Here is a 20,818-nt window from a genome sequence, read left to right on the forward strand (position 1 = left end):
ATAGACTTGGGGTGAATTTACAAATATAACAGGGAACACTGGTACACAGCTGATAGCAGAAAAACAAGACTGCCTGAACGTGAATTTAGCTTCGAGTTTGTTTCTCTGCCATCAGCCCTGTACCAGTGTTCAGAGTTATATTCATCTACACAGCATTGACATGGCTCATTATGCTAAATAACGTTTGATAGTGTGGGGCCCACGCTGCAGCTCTTCCTCCACTGCTGCTGGCTTTTAACTTTTAACTTTAAAAAAGATTTATTTCGCTGCAAAAGTGAAAAGCCAGCAGCAGCGGAGGAAGAGCTGCAGTCGTGGGCCCCACACACTATAAAATTTTATTTGACCTAATGAGCCATGTCAACGCTTTAGAGAAATATAATACTGAACACAAACAAGTGCACACGTTCGAATCATTTTAACCCCTTCAGTGCCCGCCCCTTTCCCCGCCCTGTGCCGGCCGTTTCATTAGCAGGCGGGGTTTATGACGAGCTGGTCTCGTCATGGGCACAGCGCAACCGCGGCCCATGACGAGACCAGCTCGTCACGGGCATTGAAGAGGTTAAAAAGTGAAAGTAATTACTTACCGGGACAGCCTTAATTAATCTGGGAGGGAGGCCTGCTGCGCAACACGCTGCCTGCTTCTGTCTTCAGCTGATGATTAGCCCCCTGCAGCTGCGCAGTATGCTGGGCGGGCCGCGGTCAGAAACGATGCTTATTGGCCTGAATCTGGGCACACACTTGAAGATTCGCCAAGGAGGGACTGGGCGGGTTATTCATATATTTTACAATTGTTCATTGGTAGCTCATGAACGATTGCAAAATGGGGTGTGACGGTGTCCTATGCCGAGGCAGGGACCCAGGCAGTTTCATTTTCTGGCGGTGATGTACATCTTGTAAAAAGGTGGGCAGCCAGGCAGCTGCATCCAATTTGAAATATTTTGCCAGCACGCAGTTACGTGCAATATCATTTCATCACCAGGGAGGCTGGGACCCTATGTTGAGCTTAGTGAGCAGCGCACAGACAATTTTTACCCACATTGCGTGCAAAGTACAGACTATAGTGTAGACCCGGCCCTGAGAAATAAGTGCCGGTGCTAAGCACCAGAAAGCACCGGCACAAATTAAGCACTGATTTTGCGTATCAGAAAACTGTCATGAAAATGACGTTTCACGTCAAACGTTTAGAATTTCACCCTTGCCTTGACAGCACCTACAAATGGCACCGGTATCTATCTTTTACCATCTTTGCCTCTCTTTGCCAGTGCCACTACTACAGATTGTGATTTACTCTGCTTCAGTAGATGTAGTGGCTGATTTACTTAAATATAGCTCAACGCAATGCAGCAACAAAAGTTGCAGCGATAGAGGGAGAGAGTAGTGCAGAACCATATCCAGTGGCGTAGCTAGACCTTTGGCTGCCCATGGCCGCCCATGCGTTTACCGCCCCTTGGCACCCGTGTGTGAGAGCAAGAGATTGGGGGGTGCTGGCAAATCCATGAGGGCATAGGTAAGAGCGGGGGTGCTGGCGATTCCGCCCCATGAAGGCCGCAGGTAGTGGGGAGGCTGCCGCCCCCGAAAGTCATGCAGCCCGCAACCCCGCCTGTTACCCCACTGACCATATCTGCTAGGGTATGGTGTTGCGGCTCTGCTCCCTGGTGCACAAACAGGCTCTCTAGCACAAGACACAGGGGCTTATTTAAAACCCCTTGGGCCGCCGGTGCATCACTTTTAATATGGGAAAAGGTGACATATGGTGGTGCAGGGGGCTTGTAAATAAACCCCACACACCTTTGCACCATGATACAAAGATGTGGTCATTATGTCTTCAAAATTAGTAGAAACAAAATTAATATACACCTGGCCCGCCTGCACCATACCTCTGAAACTATGTGAAAAGAGAAATTCTCACCTTCCTTAGGATACTTCACTTCATCCTTTCATTCTCCTTTCATCTATTGATCCCTCCATCTCTGCATCCTTTCACTTCTCCATCCACTCACGCATCGATCCACCCCTTCATTCATTTACCCTTTCATATATAGATTCATCCTTTTGCCCACCTACTCATCGATGTACACTGCAGCCATCCTTTCACTCTGTCCCATCTGTCATTCTTCATCCTTCCATCCTTTCTCTTTTTTATCTATGGAACTCTTCACTCTCCATCCACCCTACCTCCCTCACATCTATCCTTCCTTTCACCCTTAGATCCATTGTTTCACTTTTCCTTTCACCTTCCATCCTATCTTTCACCTTTCTCCCTTTATATCCTTTCAGGGTTCCTTACTTTCACACATACTTTCTCCTCCTGTTCTTTCTTTTTCCTTTTCATCTACCCATCTTTTGTCTCTCATCCATACCTTTTCCTTCTCACCTTTCATTCCTTATGCTAACGGTTTATTATTGTTCCTCTGTGTATTTTCCTCTATTTTCATCATTTCTCCTTCTCTGTTTCCTTCACTGATCCTGTCAGCCCACAATCCACACTCCTCTGTCATGGTATTTATTCCCTAACAGTATTATTTATGAATCTTGATAAATCTACTGTGTTGCTTTAGTTACTCTTTTGCACAAGTTCTCCCATCTGCCTTTCTTTGTGCTTTTGTGCTACCTGCTGTACAACAAAGTGAAAGTTTTCGAAAGAGATAATAAAGAAATAATAGAGTAATATCCTTGTCATTTTCTAACAACAATGTCGGTTTTTGCACTGCTTCTCATGCAGTGTACCTAATGGAACATGTCTAAAGCCTATGTTTAAAGCTGATTACTTGGCATGTACATCTGCATTAGATAAGGATTTCAGGCTCTGTAATTAATGAGATAGGTGGGGTGTGGTGGTGCTTTCATGCACTCGATTTACTTGACTAATTTTAAAGTGGGTGGAGATGAGATACAAGGGTGATGATGTGAAAGTTGTCAGCAAAGGAATTGGCAATTTATTCAGTGTTGTATATAGCGCAAATGTTAGGGTGTCCGAGCGCATAACAGACATATAGTGGTTCAGATTGTGACAATAGCAAGGATCATAAACTTACGAGTAAAGAACAGTATAAAACAGTGGACAGGAAAAGATATAAGCACATATTTAAAAGATATAAGCATATATTTGTTTATTACTTTTAACCCATGCTTCTCCATGACTGTTTAGTGACACAACACCAGCATTACAATGTAGAATGTTCCGAGAAAAGCATGTTTATATCACTGATTTGTTTATGCAGATGGCGAAGGTTGGGGCATATTAACAAGGGCTTTATCTCCGTTTTTTTGGCTTTAAAAGCCAAAAAGCGGAGATAAAAATATCGCCCTATCAACAATAGGGTGCTAGCATGCAAAATCGCATGTTAGCATCCTTTTTCACTACGCTTCCCTTTGCATCCCTAATGAGATGCAAAGTGGGCGTTCCAGAGCAAAATAATAGGAGAAATGTCGCTAAGCGACATTTCTCCTATTATCAAGCTTCACACTAACCCTGTTAGAGACAAAAAAAGCAGCGCTAACCACGGTTAACGCTGCTTTTTTGCGTCTGCTAATTTTCAGACTTAGCCATGTAATCCAATGGGAGGTGGATTACAAGGCTAAGTCCACCATGGGCTATCAACAAGGATATCCCTATCATTGTAGTTTTATCGCTGCATTACCAGCGATAACCTCCCAAAATGCCGCTATCGCTGCATATTTTATCGCCTAGGTGGTTAGAGTTGTTAATAACGCGATAACCAGGTGATATTATCCAGCGATAGCGGGCGTAAAAAAATGTAACACTAAGCGCCCTTAGCATTAATTTTCCCTGTTCCTTGTTAACATGCCCCGTTGTCTTTCATTATTGACCTAAAGAGGTGGTTGACAATCTCAAGAACACCATAGAGGAATGCCAACATATCTTTATATTTTTGTGACTAAAAACTTCTTTCTGAGTTTTTGTGCAATTGCCATTCTGAGATGCACCTTCTATAGAATGGCACAGAGAGGTTCACAACAAAATCTTAGGGGTCCCCCATGCAATGTCTGGTGAGTGGTCGTCAGTCACCCCATCAACCTATACTGTCCTGTCTTTTATGCATATCCTTTAAGAGGCCTCACCGGTGGCTCAATGATTACTGTGAGGAAATGGGGTGTATTATATGGTGTGGTTGTGCAACCTCTTTGTGTAATACACTTCCCAACCCCTCTAGGACCAGTAGGTTTTGCTGGTAAAAACCTTCAGCTCAACCATGGGTAGCTGTGGCTGTGCGCAGCAAGGCTTATTCAAATACCATAATGCTGCTCACTGATGACTCCTCCCTAAGCAATGATCATATATGTCATTGTTATTTCTCTAATGGTAGCAGCGTGCAGTACATGCATTCTTTTTACAATAAATAGGTATACTATTAAGTATAGGTGTATTGAAACGCAAACATGTTTGATATAAAGTTCATGCAGTTGAATGAAATAAAACCAGTTCATCGGTGCAATTCTGGGAAGCCCTTTCACAAGGAAAACCCATAGATCATGGGAAACTGTGTAATGTCCTTGAATCTCAGCCGGCCTAGACTTGTGTTCACTTTTCTGCCATCATAACCTTGAGATAGGGAGCTGGGATCAGTACCCTGAGGAAGGGCAGTGACCCAGTAGGGCATTTGGAAGTGGCTGAAACATGGTGTTCTTTACTTTTTAACCCTGTGAAAACATTATTTTCTTTTCTATAAAAACAAGCGCTCGACTCTGAGTGTTCGTGTGCACCAGGGTGTGTTAGCGGCCCTATCATGAACCATGTAATTACATAGTGGGTGAGAGCATTGTTAAAAACCTTTTGGGTTTCCCAGTAGGTTTCTCTTTTCTTTTCTCCCCCCACCATCAATTATTTCTTGATTGGTATATTCCCAGCTCCCTATCTCAGTAGCTGGGATTTGTTCTTCTCATGTAGTGAGGTCGATAGTCTGGTTGGGAGAGCAAGTCCCTCCTTGTTTTGTGTACACATCATCACCTTGGGTCTGAAAACCTGTCTCACTTGTGAACTGTATATACCACAATACCCCAGAGAAATGGTCCACTCTTTGCCTGGTCTTGAGGAATAATTCATGGTCTGTCCCTGTTCTGAGCTCCACACATGGTGCACACAAATCCAACATTATACTGAGGGAGGTCAGTCAGTCTGAATCTGCCTGGGGTGCTCTGATGGGCCTGAGCGGGAGCACCTGCCGCCACCACACCAAGGCTGAAGGGGTTTCAGTCTCACTTCCCCATGCACGTGTGTCAGTGTGCACTGACTGCCAGTCCATGGAGCACAGTAATAGTCAGCATCGTCCTCAGCTCGGACATCGGAGATGGTCAGATACCCCACGGAGCCGGAGCCGGAACCAACAAAGCGCTCCGAGACCCCCTCAACTCTTCCTGTGCTAGACTCAGAGCAGTAATAGAGCAGACCTCTGGGCGCCTGTCCGAGCTTCTGCTGGTAAAATCTAGGACAGTGTGAACCCACGGTTAACCCCCCTCCCAGGGTGCAGGGGAGCTTCACTGTCTGTCCTGGGGTCGCTGTCACTGAGGGCTCCTGAGTGACTGACTGCTGGGCCCAGGTACCTGGAAAGAAAGAGAAAGGTCACCATTAATATTCATCGTCGTCATCATCATCACTGTGGAATGTTTAATTGCACAATCCTATTGCACTAAGAGTGTATCAGATGGAGCAAAATATAATGAGGTCTTTGTAGTTGTACATAAGGGGTACTAGCTGTATTTACCACAGACAGCTGCTGAAGTAGGCAAGGGCTTTGGAGAAGAGGAAAACATACCGATTATTTTAGCTAAAAGGAACAGGTCTCCAGCTGTGACAATACCTGTGAGGAGGGACAGAAGGCACAGGGCCAGCGCAGAGGGGTCCATTGTGCAGTTGGTGGTTCGGAAGGAAGCAGGACTTGTTTTTGTGCATCCGCGGCACATTCACAGCCACCTTTATCCATGCAGGTGCCTTTAAGTGTAAGATGATTCTATTTGCATCCGTCATGCAAATGAGCCTCACATTATTGACGCCATTGGGTGACCTCTGACTTCGTGTATCTAGAGGATGTTCATGTCCTTGCTGCTCATTGTTATTTTGCCTATCACCCCTGAGGCGCGCTCGCACTCACGTGGGATGAGTATTCCCATGTAATGAAAGGTGTTCGGGCAGCCAATCAGTTTTCTGGCGAGTCACGTGATTTGCCAGAGCCCACTGGATTGGGCGTAAACAGCGGGAGTCTAGTGTCTCCAGTCCCGTGCTCAGGTTTATTTCCTGTTCACCCCACATCACACAGCAAATCTACAACCCCGACCTCGGGGAGGGAAGCAGGCGGCAGAGAAAGGGCCTTGAGGTGAAAAGGGGCTCTATAAAGGGGCGCGGGTGAACATATCTGTATGAATAGACATAAATGTAATTTACTTTATGGATGTGGAGGTTCTGGATGGCTGAAATTACCTCAGGGAGGGAGCGAGGGCCGTATGAACTGTGACCAGGACTTTGGACTCAGGATAATGAAGATTACCGGTAAGTAACTGAAGCGTTATCCTTGCATCCTACATCCTCCTGACAGTCAATTACTCGTGAGGAATACCAAAGCTAATAATGGCCGAAGAATCACAGTAAACAGATGTTCTGCAAAAGAATTTAAGTTTAATGCAATAAAGATAAAAATTGCAGAAGCCTCTCATGAAATACAGCAAACAAAAAGAAATCATTTAGAGTCCAAAACTGATTCCAATACTTTGGGCCATATGTAGGTAATTTCTATTTACCGATTCCTAAATACCAAATTTTACCGATTCGGTATTTAAGAATCGGTAAATAGAATGTAGGTAAAAAATCGGTAAATTTTACCGATTCGGTAATGTTTGTTATTACCGATTCGGTATTTATCGAATCGGTAATAAGGCATACCTTCCCATTCATTCCTATGGGCCTGGAGGCCCACAGGAATGAATGGGAAGCCATTCACTATTACCGATTCGGTAAATACCGAATCTGTAATAGGGGGAGCATATTCAAGGGTGGCAGGGTGTCACATTGACACCCTGTTGCACCCCTGAATCGTGCATGTGTGCACATGTGGCGCAAATACATGCCCTAAGGACATGTATGTCTGCCACATGGCACTTTTAAAAAAGCTTAAAATTGCTTTTGAAAAGGTATTCGGTATTTACCATCAACTTGTAGTTGGTGGTAAATAACGAATCCTTAAACCAAAAATGCACTCACTTGAGTGCTCCCTACATAGGATTTAAGGATTCGGTAATTTACCGATTCGGTATTTTACCGATTTCTTAAAATACCGAATCGGTAAATTACCGAATCCTTCAATCCAGCCTCCTACATCTCAAAGGGCTAAATACCGGTCGGTAACAGAAAATTTACCGATTTTCGGCCGTTACCGACCGGTATTAGCCCACCTACATATGGCCCTTTGTGACCAAAGAAATCCTTACCCAACCCTACTCCATCAATCTAGTGCCAATATTGTCAACACACCCAACCCACAAACACTGTAATACCAGAATAAAGAACACACAAGACACATTGGTTGTAGGAGAAAACATTGCTGCGGGTTTGTTTTGCAAAACAAATATGCCAAGATGGTGGGTCAACTTACGGGCGATCCAAGGAATGAACTGCTGCGTGCCAGTTCGAGCGTGAGGGGAGGAATCAGGAACTCAAGCCCCGAAGCAGCTGCCAAGATGAGCCACTTTGCACAGGGCCGGAACACCAGCAGGAGCCCGTGCGCCTGACGGGGCCAAGGGCCCCCGGCCCGACTCAACTGTTCCCCCTTTATGCACCATTCCTTGCACCGACAGATCGGGGTCGAGCAACCGGCACCAGGATGAGGACCCGCAGCAACGAAGGGCACAAGAGGCCTCTCAGCCCCAAACTCACCTCGACACAACGAACACCACTTGGTACTGGGAACGCAATGTGACCGAGATGGCGTGCCCTCGGCGCAAAAAAGGATCGCCAGCTGGGCGGGGGAGGCAGATTTACCTGCCCCCCGCCCACTGGCGTGCCAGAAATGACAGTGCAGTGCTTGGACATCCGGGAGTTCCAAACACTAGCCCTTTTGTGTGTGTGCCATCATGTGGCACTAGGGTGGCCGCCCTCTTATGGGGGCCCCCCTGCATGGGCCGCGGGCAGCCTCATTTTGTGGATTTTTGTGCACGGCCAACTTTTACAACTAAAAAAGTATGCTTGTTTATTTAGTTCAAAGGGTTAATTCATATGCATTTCCTATAATACATATGAGGCTTCATATTACTAGATTTCTCTGTGTTACATGAGCATTGCTACTTGCCAATGCTATTATTCAGATATTGTTGAGATAATGTGTGGCACGCTTATTGAGTGCAGACCTAGATGGTGATAGCACCTTTGCGGTGTTGTGTATGGACATTCTCAACATGAGACAAACATCATGCATGTATCTACGAGCATTGCATTAGCTTCTGTGTGAGTGGGTAGCACTGGGGGGTTCAGGTATTGGTAGAGTGCATAACCAGACATGCAGTGACATTTACTTGCTTATGTGTAGGTGGGTATACCAGGCTCTGTCATCCATGTAATGTGAGTGGCCAGTCCACATTGCACCCTATGCAGAGCAACAGAAGTAAAGGAGGTGGCCGCCGGAAGAGAGACTGCTACCACAGGTCCTGCATTGCTGACAGTCATATGATGTATGTCAATGTCTGTCGGGATTTTTTAGTGTTGACCACTATATAAGGGAACAACATGGGAGGTGCACAGACAGGGTAGGCCAGTTGTACAACACTGGACGAATCATGTATGACTAATTGGCAGTATGTGCTTCAGACAGACACTGCTTTGACACATACATGCCTGATTGATGGAGATGGGCGGTTGTGCCTATTCTGGTTGTGCCCCATCCACATCTGTTTCGGCTATTGCTGCTGGTCCAGGTAATGGTGAACTCACAGTGGCTGAGAGAGGAGAGAGGAGATGTGGGTCAACCTTTAGTCTTTACGTGGATACGATATTAGATGCTGGGGCACTGCGTTTGCCTGTGCAAGAGTCGGCTCCATATCTCATGTGGGACATCGGTGCTAAATGTGGACAGGGTTACATCAGAAGCAGCTGCAATGCATCAGTACACCGAGCACTGTGCGCAGCATACTTAATATGACAATGTTTTTGTTTCTGGAAGTGGTAGACGATGCAGCTGGTGGAGATGCATAGATGAAGACGTGATGCGGACCCACTGCCATAGTATGCAGCTGTCACCGGTATCCTTGAAAACATATCCTTCTCCTGCCCCCTCTCATCCAGCCACTTGTTCTTGATGTCCCTCAGGGTGCACACCTCCACCCCCAAAGCATTCACCATCCTGCCACACAGCTACGTTCTCTGCTCCACCACAGGGGTGCTGAAGTAGACCACGTAGTTCACCACAGTGGCGAACTACAAAGTTCCCCATATTATAGGTCTCCTCCAGATAAGTTCCTCTTCCTCTTGAGTGGGATGAGCTGCATCTTACTGACTCTTGCAAGGCTCTGGTTCCTAAAGACACAACACAAGCAGAAGATGGCTGAGCCTTTCCTATGTGATGTAATTATGTGATTCAAAATTGAATTGGTGCGTAATGTGAGTGATTCCCTGTTGTAATAATTCACAGTTGTATTAATAATCTTTGACACAGCTAGCAGAGATAAGCATGTTTTATGACTGCAATGTTTTTTGTAGCAAAATATGGTGGCAGATTGAGGCATGAGTCTATCCTTCCCCTCAATTACATCATTATGTGGGTGAAGAAGTATGCTTACTACTGTTTCAAAAAATTCAAACACTTTTTATGAATTGCTCACATTTGGAAATGTTGGCATATTAATAGAAGTTGTGCTAATATGTATTACTATGTGTCCATAGATTTCAAAAAGCAAATATACCTTTCCGAACCTGCCCAATCACTCCTGTTTTTCAAACCTAAGTGTATAGTGTCTAAAATATTGATTAGGAATTTGGCCTACATTTAATCTAATTTATACATTTCTCATTTCAAATTATAAAATAAAATAATGCCCAAATGTTTGTGAATATTCATGGACATTAAACCTTTTTTTGTGTTTTCCTCAGTTATATGTCATTTTAATTACCACTCCTCTACCACAATCTTGCTCACACCCCAATAACTTTAATTGAGGATAAAAGTTACTACTGTTGTATTCTGCACATAGGAGTAATCTGCACACATAGGGCCTGATTCACAAACTGCAATTTGTGGTACGTTAAGTATTACTACACTAGTACCACTTACTTACTATGGGGCATATCATCAACGAGGCGATAAAAAATTATGGACGAAAAGGGGCGATAATTTTATCTCCTAATCAGCAAGGTCACGCTATTGCGTGAAACCTTGCATTAGCGCCTGTTTTCTGAACGCCTTGCTTTGTATCTCTAATGAGATGCAAAGTGGGCGTTCCTACCCTGACATAACTGGAGAAATGTTGCTAAGCGACATTTCTCCAATTATCAATGGTCACGCTAACCTGCAGAGCGACAAGCAAAGTAGCGATAACCTCTGTTATCACTACTTTCCTTACGCCTGCTTCAAGACTGACTTAGCCATGATTTCATATGTAAGGTGGATATCATGGCCAAGTATGCCTTGCCCCATCATCAAGCTATCGCCAAACTTTGTGAGATTATTGCTGGATTTCCAGTGATAATCTCACATTTGGCAGTTAGCACTTGGAATGTTATCGCTTTTGAGATAAGCATTGCTAATAGCACGCTATCTCAGCGATAAAATTCCACGTTACCCGGCGATAATTATCCTAGCGCTAAGTGCGCTTAGCGATAATTATCGCCGGTCCTTGATGATATGCCCCTTTATTCTATGGGGAGATGTCTGCACATGTAAGTATACTACTTAGCAGTAAATGTGGGAGAAACTGGTGGATTGGTGGGAAAAGTGGGAGTATCTACTTATATATGGGAGGGATTTGGAGAGGGATAAGGGGGGATTTTAAGAAAATGTAAGGGGAGGGCTTAGGAAAGGGTGTGCTAATGCATACACTACCCATAAAAGAGTAACAACTTTGCTATTCACAAAATACAGTTCTAATGTTACTGCTATTCTAAAAGTGACAACCAGAAGTTAGTGTACTCCTTCCCAGCTTTTATTTATTTATTTATTTATTTTCAAAAAGAATGGCGGCATTCCCATTCTTTGCAACACTACAAACATATAACCCTACTGCAAAGAGTCAAAAGCTTTTGCGGATTCCAACAATACCAGGGTCTAGGTGGTGCATTACCACGAAAATTGTACGGAGATTATGTACTGTGGAACGTTCGGGGACGAACCCCGACTGCTCCGGGGGTACCAGTTTGGGGATCAACGGTTGCAACCTACATGCTATCATCTTTGCCAAAATGTTGGTATCTATATTTATAAGGGATAGCAGCCTGTACGAATCACATTTGTTAGACACTTTATCTGGTTTTAGAAGCGTAACCAGTAAAGCCTCCCTGAGGGAGGGGGTCATACTCCTGCATCATAAATACCTTTAATAATTGTGGGGCCTCTACATCAAATGGTTGGGTCAGGCACTCTTGTTGCCCATTTGAAAACCACCCCAATGCAATATCTTCTAGATAGTTCTGGACCTCTTCTTCCAAAGCTGTCTGCCTGGTCCCATATAGCTTGGAATAACAGTCAATGAGGATTTTACCTATCTCAGGGGTAGTGTGTTGGACGATCTCACTTTCATCAAGTATTTCAGTGATGTACTCCTGTCCTCTGGGTAATATTAGTTCATGTGCTAATAAGTGGCTGGGCCTCCCTCCCGCGCCATAATACCTTGCCCTTGACCTCCGCGATTTATGTAATATCTCCTGATCTGCCATTTTGTTATGTTCTGTGACTAGCTCCCATATTTGGGCCAGTGTCAGCCTTAGGGTGTATTTCGTATTCACGCTCCAGCCCGTCTATCCTTTCTGCTAGTGCCTGCATCCTGTTCCTCAGATCTTTTAACACTCCTGCCTGGGCACCCATGCACTCCCTCCTTATAGTGACCTTAAACGCTTCCCAAAGGGTGACTATACTTACCACTGGGCCTTCATTTTATGAAACAAAATTGCCTATTGCCTCCCTTATTTTGGCCCGAAACACTATATCCATTAGAGAAGATGGCTGCTGTCACCACTGAAATGGAGACCTACTACATGCTGGCACCTTCAATAGCAACAACACTGGGGCGTGATCCTAAAGCATCTAAGCCAGATGGTTAACCGAGAGTGTCCAAGAAGCTGCCTCCCTGGACACTAGCCGGTAATCCAGCCTGGACCATGAACCATGCACTATTGATACAAATGTGCCCTCCTTCACACCTGATTTACGGGCCCTCCATATATACACCAGCCCTTCTGCCTCAATCAATTCCCCAATGCTGTTGCAGCCAGTTTTCCTCGCCCATCTGCATTAGTTGAGCGGTCCAATCTAGAGTCTATACATACATTCATGTCCCCGCCCCATATTACCACTGATGGCGGGTAGGATGCAATAATCAATCAATCAATCATGCAATTTGTAAAGCGCACTACATACCCACAAGGGTTCCAAGGCGCTGAGGGAGGGGGGGAGCTGCAGCTATTGGTCGAACAGCCATGTCTTGAGTTGTCTCCTGAAGGTTAGAAGGTCTTCGGTTTGTCGTAGGATGAGGGGGAGGGTGTTCCAGGTCTTGGCGGCGCGGTGAGAGAAGGATCTGCCTCCGGCTGTGGTTCTACGGATGCATGGGACGGTAGCCAGGGAGAGGTCTGTGGAGTGGAGTTTCCTGTTGGGTACGTAGAAAGAGAGTCGGCTGTTGAGGTAGGCTGGGCCGGTCTTGTGGAGTGCCTTGTGTGCGTGGATTACGAGATTGAAGGAGATTCTTTTGACAGCAGGGAGCCAGTGCAGGTTCCTCAGGTGGGGAGTGATGTTGTCGCGACACGGGACATCGAGGATCAGGCGTGCATAGGCATTCTGGATTCTTTGCAGTCTGTTGATGAGCTGACTAGGGCCTGGGTGACTGTTTTCCTTGTGTCTGTCGAGATCCATCTGTAGATCTTGCAGAGCATGCGGAGGGTGTTGAAGCAGGTGGAGGAGACAGCGTTGACTTGTTTGGCCATGGGGAGTTTCGAGTCGAGGATGACTCCCAGGTTGCGTGCGTGGTTGGTGGGTGTGGGGGGGTCCCCAGCGATGCGGGCCACCAGGAGTCGTCCCATGCTGAGGGGTTGGGCCCGAGGATGAGGATCTCCGTCTTGTCTGTGTTCATCTTGAGGCGGCTATCCTTCATCCAGTCGGAGACGGCCTTCATTCCCTGGTGGAGGTTGGATTTGACGGTGAGGAGGTCCTTGGTGAGGGAGAGGATCAATTGCGTGTCGTCAGCATAGGATATTATGTTGAGGTTGTGATGTCGGGTGATGCGTGCGAGGGGTGCCATGTAGACGTTGAACAGCGTCGGGCTGAGGGAGTATCCCTGCGGGACGCCGCAGATGATCTTGGAGGCTTCGGAACGGAACGGGGGAGGCAGACTCTCTGGGTTCTGCCGGAGAGGAAGGAGGAGATCCAGTCCAGGGCCTTGTCTCGGATTCCTGCATCGTGGAGTCGTGTGCGTAGTGTGTGGTGGCAGACGGTGTCGAAGGCGGCGGAGAGGTCCAGAAGGATGAGGGCCGCTGTCTCGCTGTTGTCCAGTAGGGTCCTGATGTCGTCTGTGGCGGCGATGAGGGCGGTCTCAGTGCTGTGGTTGCTGCGGAACCCTGACTGAGAGGGGTCCAGGATGCTGTTGTCTTCGAGGTAGCGGGTGAGCTGGCTGTTGACTTTTTTCTCGATGACCTTAGCTGGGAACGGAAGCAGGGAGATGGGCCGGGGAAGTTTTTGAGTTCGCTTGGGTCCGCCTTGGGTTTCTTCAGTAGCGCGTTGATCTCGGTGTGTTTCCAGCTCTCAGGGAAAGTCGCGGTCTCGAAGGAGAGGTTGATGATGTTGTGCAGGTGGGGTGCGATGGAGCTGCCGGCTTTGTTGAAGATGTGGTGTGGAAACAGGTCAGACGGCGAGCCGGAGTGGATTGTGCCCATGGTCTTGATTGTTTCTTTGTTGCTCACGTTGGCCCAGGTTGTCAGGGGGTTGCGGTCGGTGGGGTGTGGTGGGTCTGGCGTGTTGGGGCCTGTTAGGGTCGTCCAGGGGTTGAAGCTGTCGTGGATGTTGGCAATCTTGCGGTGGAAGAAGGTGGCAAGGGAGTCGCACAGGGCTTGTGATGGCGGGATACGTCTCCATATATCGTTGAAAAATGCAGGGTCATCTATATTGGGCCCATATGTGTTGATTAAGAGCACCAACGTATCTCCAAGCTTACCCAGTGCTAACAGAACCCTCCCCTGCTCATCCACCTCAGACTTGATGAAAGTGTATGGAGTGCCCTTCTTAATCAGAAGCAGTGTTCTCCTAGAATATGAGGAGAAGAATGATGTGATCCTCACCATAGCCCAGCGTGCACCCACATTTAATTTGTTATGTTTAGTTAGATGTGTCTCCTGGAGACTTTGCAATCTGTACATCTTGTCTATCTAAAAATGACAACACATTTCGAATTTTTTGGGGGTTGTTTAGCCCACGCACATTCCATGTTATTAACTTAATGCAATCACCCAGATCTGCGCAACCCTATATGTTTGTAGAGCACTTGCACTATGACATTTCAACGTAACCGACTCACAAAAATAAATACATCATATCAATCCCCCCAAGATCTGCCATGCATCCTCCTACCCCCACAACCCCCCACCCACTTCAGAACCCCCAACTTGCTAAAGACAACACATTCACATTAACTAAACAACCTAATACCCAATAAACCAAAAAGAGCATTTAGGGTACTCCCATTTGGGGACAAAAGAGTGCTATCTGCCTCCCGTTGAGAAATGGGAGGTGGTCGAGCTAATCTAACATCCGACTAGGCATCCTAGTCTGACCAACGAGCAATAAGTTATAACATCATTTTACAAACTTACATTGCACGTTTTCTCTTCAGGGTGCCATTTATCCCTGTGCTATTACGTACCTCAACTCGTTCATATGTTAGCTAATAAACTGACCTTTATACAAAGTATATTTCGTAAGTCTGAAAAAAGCACAGCAATCCACCTTAGACCCCTTACAGCACTTACAGTCCATGATCACTGTTCAGACCTCATTGTTCCTTCTCAACTGGTCCTGCAGAGAGTTCCCGTAGGCATTTTTGTAGAGTTTTTGCATGCTCCAATGCAACTCGCAGATTTGTGAATATCTTGGATGCACCCTCTGGTCCAATCTTCAATCGCACTGGATAAAGCATGGCGTATGAGATATCCTCTGCTTGTAGTAGTTTTTTTGTTGGGATGAATTCTCTCCTGGCAGCTTGTACTGTAGCGGTGAAGTCTGGGAAAAACGCTAAATTGTTCCCTTGATGCGTAATCTGCCCCTTCTTGGGAGCTAATCTAAGGATTGCATCCCAATCACGATAATTTAATAGCTCCGCAAAGATGGGCCAGGATTGGGTGTAGCGCTAGGGAACGGTGAGCACGTTCCACTACCAGCAATTGTGAGAGATTGTCAACTCCAAAAATCTCTTTCAGCAGCTTCTTTACAAACAGCTCCATTTTGCCCACATTCTTTGACTCCGGAAGTCCTATTATCCTTACATTATTTCTTCTGGACCTCGGCTCTAGGTCCTCATTCTTAGCTTGTATAACTGCAAGTACCTTTTCCATGTTTAACGTCTTGTCTGATACTGTTTGCAGCCCATCCTCCACCGTAGAGACTTGTTGTTCCACCTCTCACAGCCTGGCGCCCTGCTTATCTAGTTTAGCAGCCATATTGTCCATCCGCAGGTTCAGCGCATCAATTTTCCCATCAATAAATTGCAGACTATGCCGCATCGCAAGTAGTGTGGTCTCTAGCGTAGTGGTGGGATCCAATGGGGCCTCCGCCTCCGAATCTGATATTGCTTTTTGCTGCATCCTATTCACCTTAAATGTGAAGCGCAGCTGAGATTTATCTGGCTTGCCCATATTGCATAATCCTCTGTGGAGCTGTCCGTTCTGTCACACTTAAGGAGTGAAGTTACAGCAGGCACACTTTGCCTATCCTGGTATTCTGGCAATGCGGTGAATCAGTGCGCACTATATTGCTGCCTTCGTTTCACTTTTTAACGCCTCACAATTGTATGTCCTTTGCCTCCAGCTCCCCGTTTGCATACAACAGTTTAGCTCACAAATTAGCTCTGCCTTCTCCGGGATCTCGAGTTAGAGACATTGGTCTCACACCGCACTGTGCCACCTCCGACCCACGTCTTCAATCTTCCAGCATGTGGGTGGCTGCTTGATCCAATGCTTCACTGGTACGCACAATATTAGGCCTCTACTGTATACTCGTCCCAGTCGGCAGGTTTATATCTCAGTGCTGCCGCACAGACTCCGTGCCCCTGCTCTCTACTTTCTATCAGGCCCGTTACTACCCAGCAAGCCTTGCACCCCCACAGTCAGTCTCAGCACTTCAGCAGCTTTGCAGCTGTGTCCGTCGTCAGGTTCTTACTCCAATCAGCCCGCTTTGCCAGGGAGGATCAGCGGGCCTGTTGCCTTCTGTTTTTTTTTTTCACCTAGCTGCAACTGTGTTACTTCATGCGGCCTAGTAGCTCTGGCCTTCATTATGCAATCGGCAATTGCCTTGACATATGCCGCCGTTATCCGCACCGCCACCGCAAGTCATCAGCAGCGCAACAGTTTTCCGCAGCCCTTCTTACCACAGAGGCGTTGTAGCCCGATCGGGTTTCCTTATTCCCGCTAGCTGCGCATCTTGGCCCTCGTGCAGTCCAGAATCGCAAGCCTCGGTCACACAGTAAATGACCGCCCTCTCCTGTGGCCCCAATATCGGCCCGGCTGCCCCTTAACTCTCTGCTCACCTCCTCACGTTCACTCCACAGCCGGCAGCGTCAGGGGAGCCACGATTCTCAACTTCACTGCTGAAGGTCCCAGCAGTTCACAAAAACAATGGGGAAACCCTGTGTCCCTCAGAGCCTGGGTATCAAGCAACAAAGTTACAATGGTTCTGTAGGGTGTAGGACTGATTTCTTCACACCATTATATAATTTTTCAATAGTACCTAACAGGAACACATGTGAAAACCACTTTATGTATGCAGAATTCAATTACAATATTTATTTTAACCAGATTTCTTGCTGGTTAGGGTGTTTTTTTTAATGAATATGTAAAAAACAATAATATACATTTTTTTTCATAATTTAGTAAACATTCATGTTTAGGAGGTAATGTGGTTTAACCTTTTATTGTATTAGTTCTAAAGTAAAAATAAATATTTTGCTTCATTTTGCATTTATATTTTGCAATAAAAATAAATACATTACTTTAGAAACAAATGATAAACTTAAAGCATTTTCCAAACTCTTTTCCATAAAGAGAGCTTCACCACAGGCGGGAGATCTCCACCATGATGTTGGAGCTCTCCACTACAGTGACAGAGACCTCACCCTATACATGTAAAAAGTAACACGTAGTAATTTTACACTTGTACATATAGTTTCACCCATGGTTTCAGGGGGATGGAGATTTATAATTATACACTTTTGAGTAAAGTTACACTTAGAAATTATGAATAGCCAAAAGAAGTAAATTTACTCCAAAGTGCAAAGAATACATTTATAGGTGGAGATTTACTGATGTGTAAGTTTACCTTTGTGGAGACCCCTTATTCTTTACACTCCTTCACCTGCACTTCCTTCTCTGTTTACTGCAATACAATTTTTAACATTTATTTTGGTAATTCTCCATGCCATAAGTCAAATGTACACCTTGAGAAATTCTCTGTAAAACCTTCCAATACTGTTTTCTAGCCTCATATCATCCAATGATAGGCATGCTTTTCCCCCCATATCTCCCAGGCCAGGATGGGTTTAACCCAGGATCATAATGCAGGCTCATGCAGCTCCTGCATTGCAAGGGGCCCAACTCCTCAATGGACCTTCATTCAACCCAAGGTCAATGTATATTCAGCTGTGGGCACTCCATCATTTTGTATTACACATCTGGGTTACCAAAATTCCCTGTTAAACTTTTGGTATGTATATCCGTATGTATGTGCTGAAAAGCAGAGATGTTTTCTGAGGGTCCAAGGCAAAGATACAGTAATCGAGTCATTAGAGGCTTAAATGATTTCTAGGAGTAAAAGTAAACTGTTACTGCATCATGAAGTAGTGCTCTTTAAAAATATGCGTCTTCGGCTCTTTAATGCAATGGGACAAGGTTGGGGCAATCTTGATGGATAAGGGGATGTTGTGTCAGATCTAAGGTGCATAGGCAAAGAAGGCCTGTTGCCTTTTTTTGGATTTTTTTTTAACTTCTTTGATCCTAGTCTGATTGTGTCCTGGCTGAGGTTGTGCCGAAAGCCACCAGAGATAGTAAGCATGTCAGACAAATTGGCTGGGGTGCCACTCACAATGACTTTGTAGATGAATCATCTTCCTTAAAAGATGGTGTGGGCTGGCAATGGCAGCCAGTAGAATACCATCTGAGTGGGTTATAATAATATATGATGATATTTTTTAGGCCTTTGATGAGGCATGCTGCTGCATGTAAGATTTAAATAAGCAGAGCCCATGTGGAGTCTTGAAGACTGTAGCGGATGGCCACCTTCCAGATCAAGGATGTCAGGCTTGAGATCGGAATTGAGTTTGAGTTTGGGGGACTGGAAGAGAGACATGGATTGGTGCATGCTGGCTGAGAGGGTGGTATATGTGGGGAGAGGTTGTCTAAATAAATAGAATAAAATATGGGGACAGTGAAGTACTTACCCAGGAGTAACCTGTGAGTCCCTGGGTGGTACTACTGAAGATGTTTTGTAATACTAATGGTATGGATCTTATCGCTGATCTGTGTAATGTTGATACTAAAGTCAAATGTTGACATGTTGTTCTTATGGGACTTTGTCAGTTGATGCTAGCGTCTTTACCTTTTGATCCGAAATGTCTACTATCAACATAGTTTTCTTTGTCTAACTGTTTAATAAAAGCGTCAGGGGAGCCACGATTCTCAACTTCACTGCTGAAGGTCCCAGCAGTTCACAAAAACAATGGGGAAACCCTGTGTCCCTCAGAGCCTGGGTATCAAGCAACAAAGTTACAATGGTTCTGTAGGGTGTAGGACTGATTTCTTCACACCATTATATAATTTTTCAATAGTACCTAACAGGAACACATGTGAAAACCACTTTATGTATGCAGAATTCAATTACAATATTTATTTTAACCAGATTTCTTGCTGGTTAGGGTGTTTTTTTTAATGAATATGTAAAAAACAATAATATACATTTTTTTTCATAATTTAGTAAACATTCATGTTTAGGAGGTAATGTGGTTTAACCTTTTATTGTATTAGTTCTAAAGTAAAAATAAATATTTTGCTTCATTTTGCATTTATATTTTGCAATAAAAATAAATACATTACTTTAGAAACAAATGATAAACTTAAAGCATTTTCCAAACTCTTTTCAAAGCTGTCACTGAGCCTTCTGCCTGTGTTGCAGCGTGGAATACTAAATCCCTCTCTTCGTCACAAACCATAGATCTTCACAAACACATTCATTCAATATATTCACTGCTGGGGCCCATAACACCAACATTCATTCTCAATTGATCTATGTTTCTAAAGAGGTGATTCTATTCCATACGCTGTAATGAGAGGAAATACACGTAATCCCTAATGAGCAATAGGTTCACCTATCCTTCCCTACCTCACCAGGATCTAAACATCACCCTTTATATTCCTCCCATGGATAGGCCATGGATAAGCTTAGTTGCTGGGTAGTAAAATACTTAATTCTCTAAACACTTTACATCAATACATTTCTTAAATAATAACCCGACACAGTTCTTAAAATTAATAGGAAATTTTATCTAAAATAAATGCATGGAAGAGTCATTCATCATTTAATATCTTGTTATCATATTTACCTATTCTGGCTAAATGTCGTCCTCTAAGTCAAATTCAAATCTTTGTCTCTTTTGCCCATTCAGCGATTAATCAGTTTGTAAGGTAATTGGGCATCTGATCAGTCCGTCAGAGTCTCAGGCAAACAGCTATCCTGCAGTGTCACTGTCCTCTCCATCAGCATAACGTCAGGAAATCAAGTCTGCAATCAAATAATGGTGTTTTTTACCCTCTCTATTCTACTTCTTTTATAGTAAATTCAATGACAAAATGTTGCAAACATATGTTTTAAACAGTTCTGATTGGTGGAACTACGATAATCCTTCCTGGTTCCCATTCGCATGATGTTTCTTTAGGTATAATTCAAAATTCCATTTTGCTAAATGTATCCATTATTGTTCATTCAGGGCATCTGGCTCTCAGCCCAGTGCGTCCTTGGGTGGCACAGTTGGGTTAGGGTCGCTGAAAGGCCACTGTTGCTAGCAGCAACGCATGCGCACTTCACTCAGAGAATTTCATCGTAACGTCAGTCCATCAAATAGGGATGGCACCCATTTTGTGGCCACTCCGAAAAGGTCAACTTAAGCAAAGAAACACAAAAACGTAATTAATACATCGAAATGACTATTAAAATGTTATTCCCTCACTAAACCCTTTATGTGTATGTATTTATCTAGCAGTAAGCAACACTCTTTGCGGGTTATACTCACATTTAAAAGCACAATTCACAATTTACATCACAAAAGCAACATATAACATGTAAATTCTAAATGTCTATTATTAATAGGCGTACGAAAATTAGTTTACGTATTAATCATGCCATGCAAATGCAATTCCCACGTG

The sequence above is a fragment of the Triturus cristatus genome, chromosome 11 (assembly GCF_964204655.1).
Source record: "Triturus cristatus chromosome 11, aTriCri1.1, whole genome shotgun sequence".
Taxonomy (NCBI): Eukaryota; Metazoa; Chordata; class Amphibia; order Caudata; family Salamandridae; genus Triturus; species Triturus cristatus.